Consider the following 21,564-nt stretch of genomic DNA (forward strand, 5'->3'; position numbering starts at 1 on the left):
GGCGGGGGGGGGGGGGGAAGCCCCCATGAGATGTCCCCTTTCCTGCTAAAGCAGGGCCCCGTCGGGAAAGCAGGTGCTCATCTCTACCATGGGGCTGGACACATTTCCCAACACCTAGGGGGCCGTGCGGGCAGAGCCAGGTCCCCGCCCTGGGGGTGCTGGGGAGCCCGAAGGTGGCAGGTTCCCGGTGCCTCCTCCTTCCTTCACAGTCCCGGGCAGCTCGGCCCACGAGAAAGGAAAACGCACTCGCTGGAAAGTGGCTACACAACCACTGCCGTGTACCTACTGTGTGCCAGCTCTTTGCACGTGCTCCCTCCCCACTTCTCCGCTGAGTGAGCTGAGGGCTGCCGGGGGCCCAGGGTTGGAAAGCCTCCGTCCCCTCCCAGACGACACACTGCAGTCAGCTCCCAGCCGCACCGCGTCCTGCCCACAGGTCTGGAGCAAGGTAACCAATGCCCAGCCTGGCCAGAGCTGCCTCCCGCTGCAATGGGCGTCTATATATAGCCACGTCCTGCAGGGACAGCTGGGATGTGCGGTCTTGGGAAGCTCCCTTAATAAGGACGCTGAGTGAAGGTGCAGGACAGACCCCTGGGAGCAGAGAGGACGTGGCAGGGGAACCATTAAATGCTGGGGTCACCACAGGAGCCTGGGTGCAGTCCCAGCTGGAAGCTCGTTCTGGTCTCCTTTGGTTTCTCGGAGCTAAGGTGATGGGAAACCGCGGTGTGTGCGCCGTGACCGTGAGTGTGAAAAACCATCTGAACACGTGCAGCCGACCCCTGCGGGTTGCAAAGCCCTTCCTGCCAAAAAAAGGTGGGGAGGAATCCCCAGCAGGAATTTGATTTCAAGGTGCCCAGAAGCTCTTACGTCCAGACCCTGGAGCACCGCCCAGCGCCCAATCCTTAAATAAAAGCTCCCAGGAAAGCAGGAGCTATTCTCCATGGAACCCAGTAGAGAAGCCACTCGTTCACACTTGGTGAGGGTTTCCAACGACCCAGGTTTAGTGGGAAACCATTCATTTCTGAGCGTGCCGGGCATTTGCACCCCTTTAAATCTTCCTCCAAATGGTGCACCTCTTCCAACACAAGCCGGCGTCGTGCCCTTTGGCTCCAACGGAGGCCCCTGTTTGGCATGAAAAGGCTTCTCGGTGGAGAATGGCGGGCTGCTGGGTGTTCTCGTCGTCCTTGCAGGAAAGCACACCGTCCTGAGGTGCGGCGCCCAGCCCAGGGTCCAGTACTTGCCTGGTGCCCCAACACAGGGACTACGGGGGCCGGAGCCAGATCCAGGCTCCAGGGGGCCACCTTTCCCACCCTTGTCACCCCTTGGGCTCACTGGATGTCACAAGCAAGGAGTCGTTGGTGAGCAGGGCTGCCGTGTTCCCTCTGTCCACGGTGGGTGGGGGGAGGCTCTGAGTGGGCCATGGGCTTGTGCATCAGCACCCAGGGTGGGGGGCTCTTCCCTGGGGGCCTGGACTCCTTCTTGCTTGTCTGTCTTGGTGGAGGGAGACTTCTGACGTGAGACAAGATGCTTCGGACAGGTAACGACACGTGGGGATTCTCCGCTCTTCCAGACAAAACGCACGTGTCACGGTCTCCTCCAGCCTTCCCCACCGCCCCAGAGGAACTTGGTGAAACTGCAGGGCCTGGCTGGTGGCAGGTGTCTGTCCCCAGGCAGTTCACCCGTCTGCAAGTGGACCATTTTCTGAAGGGGCTACAGCAGACACGCCTGAGCACCCACTTCCCCCTGGTTTCCAGGCGCGGCCAAGGTCCACGCTGGACCAGAGGGTGGGCTGGCTGCCCTGTGTCCAGCAAACACCTGGCAGAGACTGTGCCCGCGGGGCTGGTGATCAGGGGTGGGTCTGGGAGGGAGCCTGGCAGTCCTTCACCCACACCTCTGTTATTCTAGAGTCTTGGGAGGAAGCTCTTTGGAAAACCACGAACCAAAGCCATGTGGTGAAATTAGCTAAAAATGTGTATTATTCTCCCTCTTTTGGCTGCTAGGAGCATGCTCTGGCTTTAAATAGTTAAACCTTCCTGGAAAGAAACCTTCCAACAAGCATTGCTCTTGTTCTGCAGAGGACACCACAGACTCTGAAGGCCTCACCCATCCAACCTGAGCTGACAAGTTATAACCCAGCGCCCAGGTGGGGCCCCAGGGAGCCAGCCCTGAGCCGCACTGGAAGGGCGGAGTCGAGATCCACGGGAAGAGGTCCCTGCCGCACCGCGGAGCACATCCTTGGGCCCCTAAGTATGAAATGAGGTCGTCGGCCCTTCCTGGTGCCCTGAGGGTTGGCTGTGCTCCAGGCAGGCTCTGCAGCACCTCCCAGAATGCCCTCGATGTCTACACCGGGAGCCTGCCCCCGGCTGCTGGAGGGAAACACTTTCAGATAAAGCAACAGATTCTAGGCTCTTTGTGATCTCAAGTCACCTTCTAAGGCACGTTTCGCCATCAGCGTCAGCGCATGTGTTGGAGAAACTGTGAGAGCAAGCGAGTTCACACTTACGGAAACGGGTCTCTCCTAAGCCCCGTCAGCCCGTGTGCCGAGGCACCTCTTTCAGCGAGGCTGTTCCCCTTCCTGCCAGCGGGCCCCCAACCCAGAACAAGCACCACGGTGGCCTCGGGGACTAGTGCCTGCCACTGTGAGCTGGGACCCCTCCACCTCTCATAGGTGGCTAAGGGCCCGCCGCACCCTGAGAGTGGGGGGCAGGGGAGCACAGGGCAGGGCAGGGCAGGGCAGGGGAGAGACGGACAGCCAGAGACAGAGGGAGGGAGAACCAGAACGTTCTGAATACGACAGAGACAGTAGTGGCTTAGAGAGGCAGCAAAGAGAAGGGGCCGGAGCCGCTGGAATGCTTGGCGAACCTGTGGGAATGCTGGCAGCCCTGCGGAAGGCTGTGCTGAGGAACCGCAGCCGGTCAGGAAGACACAGGTGCGCGCGGGGTGGGTTGGGAACGCTGGGCCCTTGGGCTGCAGGAACGGCAGGTGCCCGAGGGGAAGCGTCCCTGTTCGTGTGGTGGGGGTAGTTTCCAGATGGCTTTCCCCCTTCACTTATTTAAAAATAAAAAATCCCTCACTCCATGTCAGCTGCACGTCAGGTTCCATTTGTCTTTATAACAGAGGATCAAGCAGGGGTGTGGAGATAAATAAACACAGAGAGACAAACGCCCAGAATCTGCAGGCCCAGGAGCTCGCGGGCTGGAGGAGCTGAGCCCCGCACCGCCACTGTTGCCACCGACATTTCAGTTTCGAGTTCAGCACTGGGGTGACCCCCTGCACACTCCTCCAGACCGCCTGCCAACCGCCCCCACCGCCACGACCACCCTGGCGCCTCTGGGTGGGACGGGAGCCCCCTCACCTGCACGTCCCTTGCCTCCTGACTGCATGAGCCTCAGGTAACACTGTGTGCCCAGGAGGGACCCGAGGGGCCCGCCTCCAACTCCGACCCATCACAGAATAGTGGGGCCTCCAGCTATGGCTGCGTGGGTGGCGGGGGGTGGGGGGTATCAGAGAAGGCTGCAGGGCCAGGCTGGCCAGGACCCAGCACTGAGGGCACTTCCCCCGCCACTGCCATCCAGGTCATCCCAGATGCCAGAGTCCACAATGTCCCTCCCTGTCCCGAGGAGCTGTGGGCAATGCTCCAGGTGGAGTGAGTGGCCCGAGTAGACAGAGGGTCCCCTCTGAAATGGCCCGCAGGAGCCTTCCCACCTGCCTCCACCCTAGCCTGCCTCTCTGCTGGCCCTGGGCCGCCTCAGGAGCCTGTCCCTTCCCCAACAGCATGAGGGCCAGTGCTAGCAGCGCCGCCCCTCCCCCCCGCCCCCCCAAGCTCCAGGACGGTCAGAGGTGAGAGGAGGAGGGCAGGTGGCCAGCCGGGGCCCTGTCCTTGGTGCTGGCTCCCGCTGCGCCCCACGTGGCTCCAGCTGAGGCTCAGTCCTTGTGGAAGGGCAGGGACTACACCCCCGCTCCGCTGTGGCTCCTGCCCGAGGGCCCTGGGCAAGGAAGGCCCCACATAGTCCGTCAGAGGCCCGGCCTGCCAGGACTTTCCTGGGCTCCCCACTTCTCCCCGTGACCTGAGGTGACCCAAGGCTCCAGGGTGGACGCAGGTCTCCCTAAGCCCCAGACACTGGGAGGGTGGGTCCAAGCGATGTGTAAGTCCTCTTTTGTGGGGGAGGGGTCGACTGCTGGGGCTCATACCAGAAAACCCAGCTGCTCAAGTGCAAAGAGCCCACACACGGCCGGCCGGCCCTCCCCTCCCACAGAGCTGCGTCACCAGGCCCAGGCTGTCTCGGCCTGAGTGTCCCCTCCACTTCGCCTCTGCTGCCAAACCCCCCAGGGCTTCCCACCTCGCCCACGCTGGGGGCGGGGGGGGGGGCCTGCCCTGCCCCTCCCAGAAGCTCCCAGCCAGGAATGAGGGGTGAAGCCTGGAGTTTGGTGCCCAGGGCAGGGAGGCCTCCAGTCTCCGGGGAGGGACAGAGGTGTCAGCCACCGTCCCGGGCACAGAAGCCAGCTACGCCCTCGCACGTGGAGGCGGGGAAGGAGGCGGAGGGCCTCCACCCCTGACACGGTCCCAGGAAAGCCCCCTTGCTCCCCAGGGCTCTGCGGGGTCCTGGAGGGGCATCCCACCGGCCCAAACCCGCCTTCTCCAGGCGTCACCGTTCTCCTCCCCCCTCCTTCACAAACCTGGAGGGTCTGTTTTAAGGAAGGTAACATCCCCATTAACAACGCAGCCTCATTAAGACAACGGCCCAAATCCACCATGCGCACTTAATGAGCAGGTTCTGTCGCAATGTTTATACTTTTTAAAATTATTTTTTGCAGCGCAGTAAAACCAAAGCTGGCTTCCGGCTCACAGAACTCGTTAAGGGCGACCCCACTCCATTAGCCGGGGCCGCTGGGCTGCGAAGTGCCCCGGGCTCCGGTTGAGCGCCCAGGGCATCCCCGAGCCGAGGGAGCTGCGTTTCAGCAGGAAATGAGGGAGCGACCCGGCGCGCCAAAGAAGGGACTTGACCTGGGGGCGGAGGCTGGCCAGCAGGATGGACACCCACGTTCCTGTCACTTGCCTCCACCGTGGGGCGTCTCGCGCTGTGGATCAGGATGAAAGCGGCGCTGTGGGAGCTCTTTTTTAAAGTGACCGGTAAAAAATAAATCCAGTCCCTCCCCAAAGCTGGAAAGCTCTGGCACCCTGAGTTTCTTACCGCCCCGCTGGATCCCTGGCCCACTGGGACGGGCAGAGCACTAGCCTCCCAGGAACACCCCCACCCCACGTGAGACCAGCCCGCAGGCCGCTGGGGACAGGACAGGGTCCCACTGTCCCTCCGCACCCAGCGGGGGCCGAGCTCGCTTCCCTTTGCGGAAGGAGAGGGCAGTGCTGGGACGTGCAGCAACAAGCGCTTCCGCGCCGGGGGAGGCGGCGACCCCCGGCCTTGCGCGAGGTGGTGGGGCCGCGGGGGACAGCCTCCCGCCAGGGGGCACGCCCCGGGCACCCCCGGAGACCCCGCCTCAGGCCTCCTGAGGCTGCCTGGGCAGAAAGTTTGGACCAGGGCCCCTGGCGCCGGCTTCCCCAGAAGCGCTGCACTAGCCCCTGGGGGCCCCTGGGGACCCCAGCGCCCCAGAGAAGCGGACTGGGCTCTGGATGGAGCCTCCCTAACGCTGCTCGGGAGACGCTGTTCCGCGAGGGCCCTGCGTTGCCCGCCCCTGCGCTCCAGCCTCCGCACCGCGGGAGGCTCGCCTCGGTCCTCTCCAGGGGGCCTAAGGCGCGCCTTCCCCCCACAACTCCTTTGGGTCGTTAACTCCTCAGCGAACCCTCCGCCGGGTGGACCCGACAGCGCTCCCATCCCGGGCCTGGGTGCCGTAAAGAAAGCGCACTGCGTCCCCCAGGGTCCCTGCCGCCACCCACTCTGTCTCGGCCGGCCCCCTGGATGCACCCCGCGGGGCCGGGATCCCCTCTGCCTCAGCCTTCCCCCACCTCGCCGGGGAGTTCCCTGCACCGCCCGGCGTTGTGCCGCCTTAGCTGCCGCGGCTGCGCCGCCACCGCCGCCACTGCCGCCGCCACGCAGCGCAAGGGACTCCTGGCGTCTCCATGGAGCCCGAAACCGCCTTCGCATTCACAAAATCACCCCACCGGCCTCCTGCTGGGCCACGTGCCGGCCCCCAGCCAGGAGGGACCGGCGACCCTAGCAGAGACCCCTGCACCTGGGGGTGCCCCCCTTCCCCACACAGCCTCGGCTGCCTCTGGCTGCCCTCTGCAGCCCCCGCCTCCCCCGCGGGGTCCTGTGGGCCCCTCCCAGGACCGTGCCACCCTCCAGCCCCGAGCTGGCTGTCGCACGGCGGTAATCACCGCTGCAAGGCTGAGCAAGGCTGAGCCAGCGGGCGACGAGGGACAGGCTACTCACGGGCTCAGCGCTCCCCGAGGCAGGTGATGGGGGCCTGGCGGCCATGCCCCAGCTGCATCCTGGCCGAGAGGACAGCAGCGTCCCGGGGCCACGCGGGTACAGGCCGGCTGGCAGCGAGGGGCTCGTGGGACCGGGCTCCAGCGGCTCCAGCGGCAGCGGGGGCGGCCGTGTCCCCTCCGAGAGCGCAGGAGCGGCCGGGGCTGGGGCCGAGCCGGGCCGCTGTCCTAGGAGGCTCTGCCGGCTCCGGGGCTCTGCGCTCCGCACTCGCTCTTCCCTCTCTGCCTCTCTCTCCCTTTCTCTCCTCCCCTTTTCTCTCTCCCTCTCCCTGGTTCCTCTGGCTCGCTTGGCTGGAGCGAGGAGACAGCAGGAGCACGCGGCGCAGGCAGGCGGCTGGGGCGGTGCGCACAGAGCGCAGCGAGGGAGGGGCTCCTGCAGCGCGCGGCGGGGCGGGCGCCTGGGTGGGGAGGGCTGCTGGCTGCGCCCTGCCACGGCGCCCAGACGGCCCGGCCCGCAGAGCCCCAGCACCGGGGCGGTGGGCAGGGCGCGGGTCCGTGAGCCCCGCCCTCCGGTCTAGAGCCCCGCCCCAGCTCCCATCCTCCAGGCGGCTGTGGGAGCAAGCAGCCCCTCTCAGGACCCCCGGCCTGCCACCTCCCTGTCCCTGGCCCAGGAAGGGACACAACCAGGGATCCCCATAAACAGAACTCCGGATGGCGGGGGTGGGTGGGGGAGGCCCCCCCCCCCCTCCTCTGCTGCCCAGTCCACCTACCTACTCCTCCACTTTGCCCATACTTGCCCATCCCTTGCTAGGGCCTGGCACTGGGGGCCTGGCCTTCCTGAGGACAGGAACCCACAGCATCGCTGGGGCCTTTGTCCAAGTTGCCAACCCAACCAATTTAAACATTTCTACCCCGGTGGGAGAGGAAGTTTAGAATTTGCCTGAAATCAGAAAAGCAGGCAAACGAGCCTTGTCCCCACTGCCAAGCGCCCCTCACCTTGGGGAGGAGCCCTGGTGCAGGGTCTGGGAGGGGGGCCAAAAGCAAGCTGAGGCCAAGGGCCCGTGGGGAGCCGGGTAGTCCACAGCACCTGGCATTCAGCACCAAAGGCAGGCCACAGGGCCTGGACGGTCCCGAACAAAATAGCAGGTTGGGCAGGGCCTCGATCCTGTTTCCAAGCAAAAGACAGACAGAGGGTGTCAGTGCCCAGAGCCTACCACCCACAGGCGAGGAGGGGCGGGGGCGGGGGTGGACTGTACCCTATAAGACACCCTCAGTCCAAAAATAAGCAGAAAGCTGGCCCCAGGTTGAGTTTACATCTGACGTTGCTTCTGTAATGATGTCCCTCCTCGTCCCCAACTGTCCAGCTTTTCCATGCCGGGCAAGGAGCTTGACAAGGAGTCCAGGGGTTGGCAGGGGCCTGGAAGATTCACGGGCAGTAAAGGGAGAGACGCAAACCCGGCTCCGCAGAGCCCTGCAGAGCGAGCGAGGCCAGAAAGCGCTCGGGACATGGGGCTGCTGGTCACTCGGGAGCTCCGCGCTCTTCATTCCTGGCCCTCGGCCTCTCTGGGTGGTTGATCCGTCTTGGCCAGTGGGGACCGTGCTGTGTAATAATTTCCAGTGAGCTGCTCGGCCCTGCAGCTAAACACCAGATAAATGCCTTGTCTCTGCACGGTTCACTGGACTTCCTGCAGCCCCGTGTTGGACACGGCACTGGTTCTCTCCGTCCTCGGCTGCCAGATCCTCGGCGGAGGCGGAGCCCTCCCACTCCACGTGGCCCACCTGTCTCCCACCGGCAGGCCTCTTGCTTCCCAGGCAAAGGCAAGGGTGCTTATGAGCCACTTTCCGGGGTCATTCCAGCAAAGCTCCCTGAAGGCAGCACTGAATCGGGCACACAGTAGGTCCACTCCAGCTCCTTGGTGGGGGGTAGGGGAGGGCGTGAACTCAGCGTCCGTGGCCTCAGGACCTGCAGATCCGACCCCTGGGGGGTGGGGCAGGCCCCAGCAGGGAGGCCTCATTACAAGCCCCGGAGAACGTGCCCTTCCAGCCAGAAAGGGGACTCAGGGCCAGCCTGTGCGTCTTCATTTTAGAACCAACCAGGAAGTTCATAAAACTATCCTCCATGAAGGGAGTTTTACAAACCTGGGATTTGAAATTATTTTTTTCTAAGTGAGAACATGGAGGAGGATCTGGGAACAGTCCTTTGCAATAGCAATTAGGAAAGGGACAAAGGAGGACCTAGTTCCTAGATGACGGCTGAACACACACAGCTAATTTTGCTCCCCCTGCAAAGCCCACTGGAACCGCCAGAAGACACTTTTTTAAAGCTATAAACCCCAAGGACCTGGAGACCAGGGAAGGAAAGCCACACGGCACGGGTCCAGGAAGGCAAAGGGGCAAGTGGTACCTGGCCTCGCTGTGGTGGGGGCCGAGAAATAGAACCTCCAAAGGCTCAGGAGTGGGGGGGGCAGACACCCACGGAGGTGGGCAGGCAACTCAGAGCAGCGGAGCCCCAGGTCCCGGAGGGTGGCCCACCCCGGTTCACTGTTGGGGCCCACCCGGAGGGGTATTCCCAGGAGAGGTGACTCTGGGGCTCTGGGCCCGGGGCACCTCACGCACGGTGGCAGAGGGGTGTCATGCACTCCGAAGGCTCAGAAACCTACTAAAGATGTAACTTTGCTGTCTCCCAGCAGGCGGCAAAGAAGGGAAGCCCCAGGAGACAAGGCCCCCCCAGGCCTCGGAGCCTCCGGCCAGCTCTGCAGGGCTGCCCGACAATGTGAGTAAATAGCCCCAATTACCAGACACCGGAGGACAGCCATGAAGAGAAAGAGCGGCCGCACCACCCAGGGTGGGGGCACAGGAAGGAGAAAGCATCAGAAATAGCCATTTTTAATATCCCCAGAAACAGCGGAGAAGACTGCATCCATGAACCACGAGCACGATGCTATTTTAGGGAGAACATTTAGGGAACACAAAGGGGCTGGAAGATTAAAAGCACGAGAACAGAAAGAAAATCCTCCCCAGAAAGGGTGGAAGACAGAGGCGAGGGAACGTCCCAGAATCCAAAGCAGAAAGACAGCCGGAGGAACAGGGAGAAAGGGTGAAAGATCAGACAACAGGTTCTGTGTGTTTAATTCAAGAAATGTTTTAATTCAAGAAATTTCCCCAGACAGAGTTCCCAAGCTCTCCACACCATGGGTGGACACTGACCCCACATTAAGGCACATTGTTACAATAAACAAAGTCCAGAGGACACGTTTCCAGGTCCTTAAAAAAAAAAAAGAGCGGGTGTGAGAATGGGCTTCGGAACTCCCGGCAGCAACAGGGAGGCGAACAGACAGCAGAGCCTTCGAGGTGTGGCGGGAAGTGCTCCCGGCCCAGCGCCCCCCACGGAGCCCCGTGAACAGTGAGAGTAAGGTAAAGACACCTGCGTGTGCAAGGTCTCGGGAACGCTGCCACCCGGGCACCCTTTCTCCGAAGCCGCTGGAGGACGTGCTCCAGCACAACAAGGGGGACCACACGCCGGCTGCCGTGGATGAGGGAGAGCCGGGGGAACCCAGGTCTGGGGGCAGGGAGGCCACGGGCCCACGGGGGCAGGGCGCTCACTGTCCCACCGTCCAGCACACGACGCGCCCAGGGCGGTGGCTGCCACAGGGCCTTCGGCACCAGACGAGCCTGGTCCACTTCTCATGGGCACTTGGCCTGCTCTGGCCGGGCCAGTGGACAGCCCGCTTTCTTCTCCACGCCTGCCACCTGGACAAACGGAACAGACTGGTGCCACCCCTCGGAAGTGTCCTATTTGTCCTCTTGGAAGGAGGAGCATGGTCATGGGGAGCCACGAACCAGAAACCATAGATCAGCCCACCCCCCGCCCCCCACCAACCTGCTGGACGTCCCAGCTGGGGTAGGACCTCGGTTCTCCGGGTAGCCCTCACCGCCTTGCCAGCGGCCTCCAGGGACCAGCGCCTCGGTCTCGCAGAGCCAGTGGGTTCACGGACCCCCCCGACTCTCGGGCAGCTGAGGCCGGACTGCAGCCCCAAGGCCGGCCACCAGGTCTTCTCCCAGGTTCCTCCGTCTGGAAAGGGCATGTGGCTGGCTCGTCACGTGCGTCACCCTGCACGTAAGCAGACGGTGACACCACAACGCAATGCGGAAAACTAGGCGCCAAGGGGCCTCCCTCTCCTGGTCGGTCTGTCCCGGCCGTGCGGGGCTGGCGGAGGGGTGCCTCAGAGTGCACTGCTGCTCACCACCGGGCTTCCTCGTTCAGTCCCGAGAACGTGTCTTGTCTCCACTCCCCCCACCAGGGCTGACTGCCCGCTGCCAGGGGGTCTGGGGTTTCCCCTTTGGCCACTGCAGGACCCCGCACGGAGGGCCTCCCTACCCTAACGACCTCCCCGTGGGGGCGGCCCCCCGGGGCCAAGGGAACGGACAACCGAAACCACCGTCCGCGTTCTCACACACCAAGCATGGGCCAGCGCGCCCGAGCTTCCGCTCCACAGGGCTCCGGGGTTGTGTCTCTCCAGACTCCATGAAGTACAGGTCACCATGGAGCCCTGGAGGTCAGCGGAGGTCCTGGAGGCCCGGCCGGCCAGAGCTGGTGGAGGGGCACCCCCTACGCCCCCCAGGCCTGAGCGCCGTCCAGCCTGAAAACTGCGTTGGGTCTCACCGCCCCTAGACGCGGCGCCCTCCCCACACCCCCTGCATCATCTCCCCTCCATCCCCAACAGCCCCACCTCCTCCCAGCACCCCACGGACACGGGGCCACCGGGGGCGGGAGTCACCAGACAAACTAGCCGTGGTCCCTCCTCAGTGCACTTCATCATGCAGGCAGGTGGTCCTGCTGTCCACTCCCTTTCTAGAACATTCTTCCTTCTCCTCCACCACAGAAACGCCCCCAAGGCCACTCTCCCAGAGACTCCATCCTCGGGCCTTTCACTTTGTTCTCGAGGGTCTCGTCATCATGGACACCACTGCGGCATTTCAGAGCTGGCAAAAAAGCCCTTTTGTACAGCCCCGGTTTACAGATGAGAAAACCAAGGCCCCAGCATCCTGGTCTCCCACCAACGCAGGCCCCTCCAGACCTGGAACCTGCCGCCACACTGCCAGCAGAGGCCCCGCCCCCGGCCCACCACCCCATCCCCCACGCAGGGGAGCAGGTGGGTGCATCTGCGGCGTCTCGCACACCCTTGCAGACTTGGTATTTTATCGAAGCGCACGCAGCCCTCATCGGCACCCAGGCGCCTGCAGTTCTGGCATTTACGTGCTCGAGAGGGAGGCGAGCTGCTTGCAAAGCGTCCCATCTCTCCTCCCACGTGGACGGGAAATGTCAGAGGGAGACCCAGGCTGCTCAGGGTCCCACATCCACATCACGCATACTATGCTCTCTTTGGGCTGCTTTGACGCCGCCGCAGCCGCGTTTGGAGAGCCTGGGAATGTGTGAGCGGAGCAAGCAGAGGGCCCCCCAGGCTCCTATAACCCGGGCAGCGGCCGGAGCCTGGTGCCTCCCACGACAGATGCCACGGTCCATTCGGGGGCCGGTGGGTTCTTCCCCACCTTCTTAGGCCTACTTGCTTTGAGTGGGACCCACGCCCTCTCTTTGAGCTCAGTCTGTGATTGCACAATAATACCCACCCAGAAAACAAATTAAAAATAGGAAAAACCCATCCAAGGCGTGTGTCTGCCGAGGCAGAGTGCTGCTGTCAGACTGCTAGGCAACCCCAGGCAATCCTGGGGAGGAAGGCCTGCGCGAGGCTGGCGCACAGAAGTCGCACCGCGGCCGTCTGTGTGCGTGCTCAGCCAGCTGCGAGCGGAGTTGAGGGCAGAGGGGAGGCGCCTCCGTGGAAGGGGCACAGGCCACCCGGACAGGCAGACTTTCCAAAGGACAGGGGAGACGCCGGGGTGTCCACAGGAGGGGGCAGCTGGACACACGCAGGGAAACACATCCAATTTCTCTGTTTTCCAACATGCAGGTGTTCAGAATTGTGGGGGCCAAACGCCTGGATCTTCACTGCTTTCCCCTCCCCCCGCCCCAGTTTTTTTCATCATCTTCAGCAAGAGGTGAAAGTGAGGAAGGATTAGAAAGCTGGAGACAGAGGAGAAACGAAAGATGGGCGTGTGGCAAGAGACAGGCGGAGGAGTCGGGAAGGGAGAGCTGGAGAACCCAGGCCAGCGGGCAGGCTCTGTGCCCCCGTGGGGTCGGGTGCACCGGCTACACCCTCACGCCGGCCCACGCGCAGTCACGCGGAAACGCTGCGGAGGTTAAAACACTGCGCACGACCAGCCCTGGCAGCTGTGGCTCTGCTGGTCAAGCGTCGTCCCACAACCGAAAGGTGGCGGGTTTGATTCCCGGTCAGGGCACATCACCTAGGTCGCAGGTTTGGTCCCCGGGAGGTAACCAACTGATGCTTCTCTCTCGCATCAATGTTTCTCTCTCTCCCTTCCTCTCTCTAAAAAGCAATGAATAAAATGTCCTCAGATGAGGATTAAAAAAAACCCAAAACCTTGACTATGACCATAGAACGCTTTTAAAAGGAGAAGGCGAGGGACGTGACATCGTAAACAACAATTCTGCATCTGACTTTAGGGTTCAGAAGACCGCGGGCAGAGCCCAGAGCGCCCCTCCCGCTCCGCGAGGAGCAGGGAGCACCGGGCCGCGGCACCAGGACGCCTGCGCTCCTTGGGCTGCCACGGCCCAGGCCCGGGGCTTCAGACGGCCGGGTCTTCCCTCTCACAGTCCTGGAGGCCGGAAGTCCAAGGCCAAGAGGTGTGCAAGACCACTCTGCCTCTGGAAGCTTCCAGGGGCTCCGTCCTCGGCTTGCAGACGCACCCCTCCGGCCTCTGCTCCACGTCCCTGTGGCCTGTCCTGTGTGTGCACCCACATCCGAACTTCCTCTTCCTTCCGGGACACCCGTCGCTGGACTGCAGCCCACCCACACCCCGCACGACCTCATCCTAACTGGGTCGCATCTGCAAGGACGTTATTTCCAAAGCAGGTCCAACCCTGAGGTTCTGGGTGGACCTGAAATCGGGGAGACACCATTCTATCCCTCCACAGGGACGCACGGACGAGCTTCAGAGCAGGCCATCCCCAGGCCATCCCCAGGCCATCCCCAGGCCAGTCTGCCCTCTGGAGGGAAACCTCTTACTGCCCCTGACAGGGAGTCGCCCAGGGCCCCATGCGGGGCACCCCCACCGCCCACCACCTCCTCGGGGACAGCCTGCCCTGCTGGAAACTGTCGTTCCCCACAGCGGCCTGATATTAGTCGTGGTCTCGTGCAGCCAGATTTCATGGGATCCGCAGGCATCCCGGAGCCCTCGCCGCACCTGGAAGTGACCACGGCCCCCAGCAGTCGCGGGGCAGAGGGCCCGGCCGGCTCCCTGCAGGCACAGGCTCCACTCGGCGTCCTCACACTCGCACGGTGCCCGATGCCTCGCTCCCAGGCGATTTCTCCCGCGCCAGCTCTGTGCCCTTGCGCCCACACATGGCGGGGCTGGTGGGGGTCCCTCATGCCCCTTTATCCAACTGGTCATCCCCTGTGTCGATTCTGTGCCCGGGCAGGGCGGCTTCTCCCACAGGACTGTCCTCCTGACCGTCCTTCTCCTCCTGACTTCACCACTTAACCCCGTCGGCACACAGGGACCGTCTGCGGGTGTCCCACGAAGAGATGAACAAAGTCCTCGTGAACCACTCTGCCTTTTGCCCAAAGAAATTCATCCTGGGCAGGGTCTTCATTCATTCTTTTATTCAACAGACGTGCCCCGAGCACCTCCTAAGTGCCCAGCCCTGGGTCAGGCAGTGGCCCACGGGCACGGAAAGACGCAGCCCTGCCCTCCAGGCGCCCGGCGCTGAGCTGGGGGAGCAGATGGGTCAACAGCTAAAAGACCGAGCCACGCAGTAAGTGCTTTGAAGAAAACACGGAGAAAGGCCCTGCCCATGGAGAGGCCTGGCCATGCTCCGTCAATACCTCCATCCCCACTCCACCTGGTAACATGGAGGCCTCCGCCCTCCCAGCACCACCTCTGAACACCAAAGAGTGTGACCAAACAGCCAGGGCCTTGAAGAGGTGACTCGCAAACGGAGACGTACAGAGGACCCCAAAAAAGTCAGGAAAACGTCTAATCTCGCTGGTCACGGAAGCAGTGCAATGGGAACAAAAACACACTTCCGCTTTGGCCGCCTGTGGGGGTCAGAGACCGCTGGCCCCGGCCAGCCACTGGGGGGCTGCTGGGAGCAGCCCTCCGAGCAGGCGCTGGTGGCCGGAGCCCATGCCAGCTTCCCGGGGCGGGGGCAGGCGGGCCCGCGGAGCAACCGCTTTCGAAGGGTGTTTAGCCTTTACCTCAGCAATTCCACTTGTAGCCATTCGTCCCCGGAGACACCGGGAACCAGCAAGGAGATTTACCTGGAAAGATTTACGTACTGGGGCACTTGCTGCGCAGCTCTGACATCAAAGATGGAGGAGGAGCCGAGTGTCCGACGCCGGGGTGCTGGGGAAACGGACTTGCGCTCGAATTAAAACCCTGCCGGGGAGAGTGCCGCGCGCCACCGCAAAGGGGCCGTGAGCCGACCGACCGTGAGGTGTGTCCACAGAGCACGCCACACGGCGTGAACGCTGACCCCGGCCGTGAGGCAGCCACCCGGCCGCGCTGGCCGGGGCCCACAGAGGCAGCCTCTGAACATGTGGACGACGGGTCATTCTTAACCCTCTTTCTCTGGCGTGTTACTGGACATTGTCGGTTGCCTGCGGCGGGGCCTGCACTGTATTTGCATCAGGAAACACGTAAGGAAGCATTATAAATTCAATCACAGATGTCACACAGGCCGTCGACTCTTCAGGGCACTGGCCTGCTGGGGCGGAAGAAGCGGGCAGCGGCTGCTTGGCACGGCCACCTGGGGGCTTTGCAGGTTCTCCTGACTCCGCCTGAGCAGCTGGTGGGGCTCTCAGGAGAACGCGGAGGCCGTGCGGCCGCACCTCCACGCGCCGGGCGCAGCTCTGCACGCAGACTGTGAGCTGCGCTAAACTGATGCAGATAAATCATCTGGCTAACCAGGCGGGGGGGTGCTGTGCTGCCGTTTCTGCTTGCTGCTCAGGAGCCCGACTCAAAACACACGACCTGAGAACGACCAGAGGCCTCCTGCTTTAGTCCAGGAGGAAGCGTCGGGTGGCGCATCACGCGCTCCAACCTGCCCCCGCCCCTTCCCAGATGGAGTTGCAGGTGGACTTGCTAGCGTCCTGCTGTTGGGGGCTCTCCATGCATGGGGGGGGGGGTAGGGCTCACAGGCTGTTGCAGGGACACATTGTAACCCTCCCTCGGGGCTTCTCAGGAGAAGGACCCTGCCCAGGTTCATCATTTTAAACTCAAGTTCTGGAAATGTCACCGTTACAAAGTCAATATTCTTAAAGCTCCTGCTTCCCGAGAGGACAGAAGAAAAGTAACAATGTTGATGGGGTTCCCGCAGTGGGCTGGGAGCCTAGCGAGCACTTCGGGGGGCTCCTGGCCGCAGCTCACAGGGAGGAGAGTGAGGCTCTGTGGGTCTGAAGGAGGCGGACCCACGGGGCGCGCAGGCTCCCAGCCAGCGATCTCGGACACCCCGCCTCTGCAGCCTCACAGTCAGTGAGGGCTGGAGGGGCCCAAACTCCACTAGGACCCCAAAGTGAGTGCCCACAGAAGGCAGAGCACCGTGTCCCCGGGCCACCCCGAGGAACGGGGACCCCGGCAGCTGACGAACCGGGGCGACAGCTCAGCCGAGCGCCCCGCAGGAGCCACAGCCCCTTCCTCGCGGACGCTTCTCAGAAGCCAGCAGTCAATCCTATGGGGAGCGCCGGCACTAATTAAATTTACTGGGATCACTGAAGAGGAAATTATTTAATATTCTGAACAGATTTAATATTTGACAGCGTGGAAGCCTCGATTCGTCATGGATGGTCTCTCTGCCATCCGGGTTACACTTGGTGGGACCCACCTACCAGCTGGGCTTCGGGCGCCCTTCAGGGGCAGGCAGCAGCCACCCCCGTGGCCCCAGAGTCCAGAGCAGCCACCGTGCCTCACGTCTCAAGTGCTGTTTTCTGTGAAGAGCTGCACTTGACCGTGGGTCAGGGTCTAGCCCCCGCCCCCCAGAACCTCGAGAGCAGCTGTGAAGGCTGCCCCTCCTCTCCCTGCAGGTCCTCAAGAGCCCGTGTGGCCCCAGCCCCCACCCCGTGCCCCTATGCTCCATTCCAGGGGCCTGAAGGCCTTCGGTCCCTGCTGCTCCCAGACAGAGTCAAACCCACATCCCAGCGGCCCCTCGGGCGCACGGTGCCCAGGCTGTGGCGGCCATGGCATGCCCACAGGGGCTCACGAGGCACCCACCGTGGCCAGCTCAGTCTGGTCGGTCAGGTAACGGACACCACCCTCGGGGGCCTCCTGTGAGACTGACTCAGAGAGGACATGGGCTGCCAGGGGTTGGCCCTGGGGACAGAGACCCAGTGTCCAGGCCTCCCGTCCTGCCGTTGGCTGTCCCTGACGTCCTCTACTAGAAAACCGAACTGACGCAGGTGACCGCCAGGGCTCGCCCCGGCTGTCAAGTTCTCTGCTTCTGTAACTCATGTCTCAAGTGCGAGGTGTGAGGGAAACAGGCCCAGAGCTCGGGGGGCCACAGCCAAGGGTTGGAGGGTCCCGGGGGGCCCCCAGTATCCCCAAGACCGCCTGTGCCCACAGTCCCTGGCATGAGGGGCCATTTCCTGAAGGCACCACGTGGCAACCTGAACGTTCTGTCGTCTTGGGGGCTGAGGGCGTGGCTGCAGAGGAGCCCTGGAAGCCCGGGCCGGGTGTGCAGGAGGCAGGGTGAGGCCGGGTGAGGCCACATCCCCTCCCTGTTCCCTCCCAAACCGATCCCCCAGGTGCAGAGTGAGAAGCTGGGGAGACCGAAAGTCACTTTCACAAGAAAATAACATGATCAATTATCTTAAAATCCTGGAGTGGAGAAGGATTAAATATTACATGAAACTTAGAAGCCAAAAAAAGGAAAAGATTTTTAACTAAAAAAAAAAAAACCTCTGTAAAGAAAAAATACTATAAAGAAAGAAAGTTAAAAGAAAACTCACACAGCGAGGAAGAGATTTGTATCACTGTAACCAAAGAGCCGTCACCTTCGAAACTAAAAAGTGGCCAATTCGGACAACCGGTAGAGAAACAGGTTCACAGAAAAATATAAATAGCCGTTAACCACAGGGAAAGGTGCTCCACCTCGCTCATAACTGCAGAAATTCAACTGGTGAGACTCCACTGACCACTTAAAACACCCGGCGCTGAGCAAGGGGTGAAGCAAAGTCACCCTCGGAGGCACAGCAGGCGGGGCTACCTCGGCAGAACCTTCCGGAGGGGCTACGTGATGGTGTGTACTCACTTTCCCACACGTGTGCCTTTGATCACACAAATCCACTTCCAGGAACCTGCCCCCCTGATTTTCCCTCACAAACATATCAAGTGCAAAAAAGAAAAAAGAAAGAAATACACATGAAAAAGTAAGAAATACAACACAGGGAGGGACCCACAGTCAGAGTGGGAGACCACCCCCCACCCCTCGGCACTCGTCGGAACAAACCACCCAGCAAGGAGTGAGGGGACGGAAGACCTGAAGGACGTCCTTGCTTCCCCCGACCTCAGTGACGCTCACGGGTCACCGGATCCCACAACGGCAGCGTCCCATTCTTCCCACGTGGAACAGCCACCACGTCAGACGTGGCGCAGGGCCCCGGAGGCTGGCGGGCCGGGAGGCCCCGCGCTCACCCCGCCGCAGACACGGCCGCAGCAGGCACACAGGCAGCTGCGCCCCGGGGAGCAGGGTCACAGAGCTCGGGTGCGCACGGGGCAGCGGCAGAGACCCCGCGGGACACAAACCCGAGGGGGGACGCATAGGAAACTGTGCCCTGCCCTCCGCTTGAGGGCAACACAGGGCTTTCAGCCAGTGAGGCGACGCATGCTGGGCTAGGGGCCGGCCCCTACCCACCCTGCCGCACCCTGGGCCTGGACCTAGGTTAGGTTGCAGCATCGCCAGCCAGGAAAACGGAAGGGAAGGGACCGTGGGGGCCAGAGACTGCAGGGCCTGCAGGAGAGCGCTGGGGACAGGACTCCGGGGACGTGTGATCACCTCCCCAGCTCAGACACCTTCGATGGCGCCCCACTGCCCCCGGATGGAAGGCAGGCCCCCGCCGTGGCTGACGACCCTGGCCACCTGACTCTCTGGCTCTGTCTCAGGCCACCCTGCTGGCCTCCCAGCACCACAGCAGCTCCGGGTCCCTTGGGACAGGCCCTCCTGCCTGGCAGTCTCTCCAGACGTCCCCTGTTCTGTGGCCAACACCTACCCATCCTTCAGAATGCCCCCTCTGCAGAGGCAGAGCCCCCGACCCCCTGAGGCTGCGTCAGCCCCCGCCATCTGCTTTCCTGGCTCCCTGGCTCCTCTGTCACACTTTTCACACAGAGCTCAGCGTGCCAGCTGCATCCTGGGCGCCCAGGCTGCCTCCCACCGTACAGAACAACACAGGGTCGGCCGGTCCCCGCCGCAGCCCGGGGCCCAGCACAAAACAGGGACTCAGAAACACGTGTGGTGACCAAGCAAAACAATGAAAGAGCAGGAAAGCCTGAAGGTCCCGGGTGACGGGATTTCGAAAATTGCACAACAGCCTGGGTTCGACATGCTACAGAGACGTGTTGAAACTGCCGTGTGATCGGGGGAGTGACAGGAGGTGCTGCTGAGAACAGCTGCCCCCACACGGCTTTCGGGCTCGTGAGGGTACGCTGGCCCCAGCACCGCGTCAATGGGAAGCGCGGGCTGAAGAAGTGAATTTCCACGCCGGCTGGCCAGACCAGAAGAACGCAGAGGTCAGAGAAGAGGGGGCGGTGTGGGCTGGAAAGTCAGCGGGGTTCCTTCTCCCGCACGCACCGTCCAGCGCAAAGCCCGTGCCGGGCGGCCCACGTGGGAGGGCAGGCAGTCGGGAGCGCTGGAAGAGGGGAGCCATGAGGCCAGGCAGTTCCGTAAAGCCAAGTAGGGGGGTCGATGCCAGGCTAAGTGTTTTGGGGGTGATGGGGAGCCACTGAATGTTCCTGAGCAGTGGCGAGCTGAGGAAACCGCTCCGCTCCCGGTAGACGCACAGCAGTGGGCTGCGCAGGCCGGAACCTCGGGGCGGCATCCAGCTGGGGGATAAGGAGCACCTTGGCCACCAGGAGGGGAGGCCCTGCCACACAAGTCACGGGCAGCAGGATGAAGGGCCAGGGTGGCCCAGGAGCCCCCTCTCTCACTCTTGGGGAGCTGGACCCAACTGGAAGTGCAGGGCTCCCAGCTGCAGGCTGCTCTGCTTCCCCGCCGGTGCCTCCAGGCAGGTAGCACAGAACAGAGGGAAGGTGTGAGCACGTGGTCTCTGGAGCCCGGAGGACGGGCAAGACCCCACCCCCGCCCTACCCCCAAGCCCTCCAGGCTGCTTTCCTCCTGCTGGGACCCCAGGGGGTCCGAATCAGAGCGCAGTTCTGATCCTACAACAACTTCGTCCATCGAGGGCTGGGGGCACTTGACAAATGAGCCCCCCGAGAAAAGCACAGCCCACCGGGCAAAGCAGGGCCCCTGACACCAGACACGGCGGCAGGACACCCCGGGGCCGAGGCTCAGGCCCGGCCTTTGGGGACACATAGCGTCTGCATCTGGACGGCCCACGTCCTTTTCCGTCCTGGGGGGTCCACTCAGTCCACGGACACATTTCCGCCACAACGCCTCGCTCCCCCCACCCCACCACCACAGGTCTGTGCTCACGCTGGCCTGGAGGGAAGGGGGTGGCTTGGGAGATGGAGAGGAAGGAGGGAGTGGGGGGAGCGCACATAGCATGGAAACCCTGGGGGAGACTGCGGGGCCTTCACGCCACCCTGCCCCCCACACTGTTAGCACCATACACACGGACTCCGCCGGCCTCTGGGCTGGCACTGAACCCCGACATTCTTCTGCCCTGGAACGCTTTGGGGCTGCTGTAAAAATTCTAAGGAGAGAACTCAGGGGTCATGACCAGCACCCCAAGTGGCTGCCAAGCTGCGAGCATGCTGCCTCCCTGGGTTTGGCGAGGAGGCCGAAGCTCCCGGGGCAGTACTGGCAGCGGGCCCCACCGAGGGCCCCTCCTGGGGACACAGGCCACGTGTTCCGGACCGAGCCCCCCAGGACCGCCAGAGCCCACGACTTAGAGGAGGGTGACACGGGGTGGGCACGTTCCGTTCTTCTGCAGACATGGCAAACGAGGCCCTTCGGCTTCGGGGCCCGACGCCGGCAGTGCAGGGGCGGACTAGTGGGTTTGTTTTCCTAAGTGGAGAATCCACTACTATAAAAGGGAAGGCCTCACGTACCCATAAACGAAAGAAGACCGAGGGGTACCGGGAAGACAGTCGGGGGGGCACTGTAACTCACAGTGGGCCGCAGGACACCTCCTCCCCCCGCCCCCCCAGCCTGCGTCCCACCCCGACACTCCCGGGGCCTGTTCCAGTGTCTGCCTGCATCGCCACCCGCGGGCTGTTCCAGGCTCCAGGTGCCCCTGCAGGTAGGTGACGGCGGCAGTCAGGGGCTCAGACACCCACACCCGTGATGCCTGGAACTGTCACCGGCCCTCAGCGACCCCTCCACGATGGCGGCAGGAGGTTGGTGGCCCCAGATTCTTGACACCTGTCCCTGTGCTCGGAGGTCCCCCCTCCGTAACCCGAGCCCCATGTGTCTCTGTGCCAGCCACTCAGGGACCCCCGACGCCCATCCTTGTTCAGTCGGTTTGAGCAGCAGGGCCCCTCAACCCCACCCACGCGTTCCCAGGGGTGGGCCGTGTGGACGCGCCTCCTCGCAGCCCAGCTCTTGGCCTGGGGGTGAAAACTGCAAGCAGACAAAACCGCCCCCCGCAGGGGTGGGGCTGCACATGCAAAGTGGGGCAGGGGGGTCAGGCAGGGGCCGACAGGCCAGCCTGCTGCCGGCCACCCCAGACGGACAGTGTGGGCCGGCGGGGCCTGAGAGTGTCAATTCCGTGTGTCTAAGTTGCATCTCCTGGTGGCCGAGGGAAACGCTGGGCCGTCTTTTTTCAGGTGAGACCCACAAACACAAGATGAACCATCTCGAAGTGCAGGGTGGAGTAGCACTGAGTGTTCGGCAGCCACCAGCTCTGTGTAGTTCCAGAACGTTCCCGTCGCCCAGA

The 21,564-nt window shown here is 62.9% G+C and overlaps 1 long non-coding RNA gene across 1 annotated transcript in view; it reads right to left on the reverse strand.

The window, feature by feature from the left end:
- Positions 1 to 6,693, reverse strand: part of LOC128781577 (uncharacterized) — a 128,073-nt gene extending 121,380 nt beyond the window's left edge. The window contains exon 1 of the long non-coding RNA XR_008427593.2: positions 6,387 to 6,693. This is a non-coding gene — a long non-coding RNA (uncharacterized lncRNA). The remainder of the gene's footprint in view (positions 1 to 6,386) is intronic.
- Positions 6,694 to 21,564: the final 14,871 nt, after the last annotated feature.

This window comes from Desmodus rotundus, chromosome 9, assembly GCF_022682495.2.
Source record: "Desmodus rotundus isolate HL8 chromosome 9, HLdesRot8A.1, whole genome shotgun sequence".
Taxonomy (NCBI): Eukaryota; Metazoa; Chordata; class Mammalia; order Chiroptera; family Phyllostomidae; genus Desmodus; species Desmodus rotundus.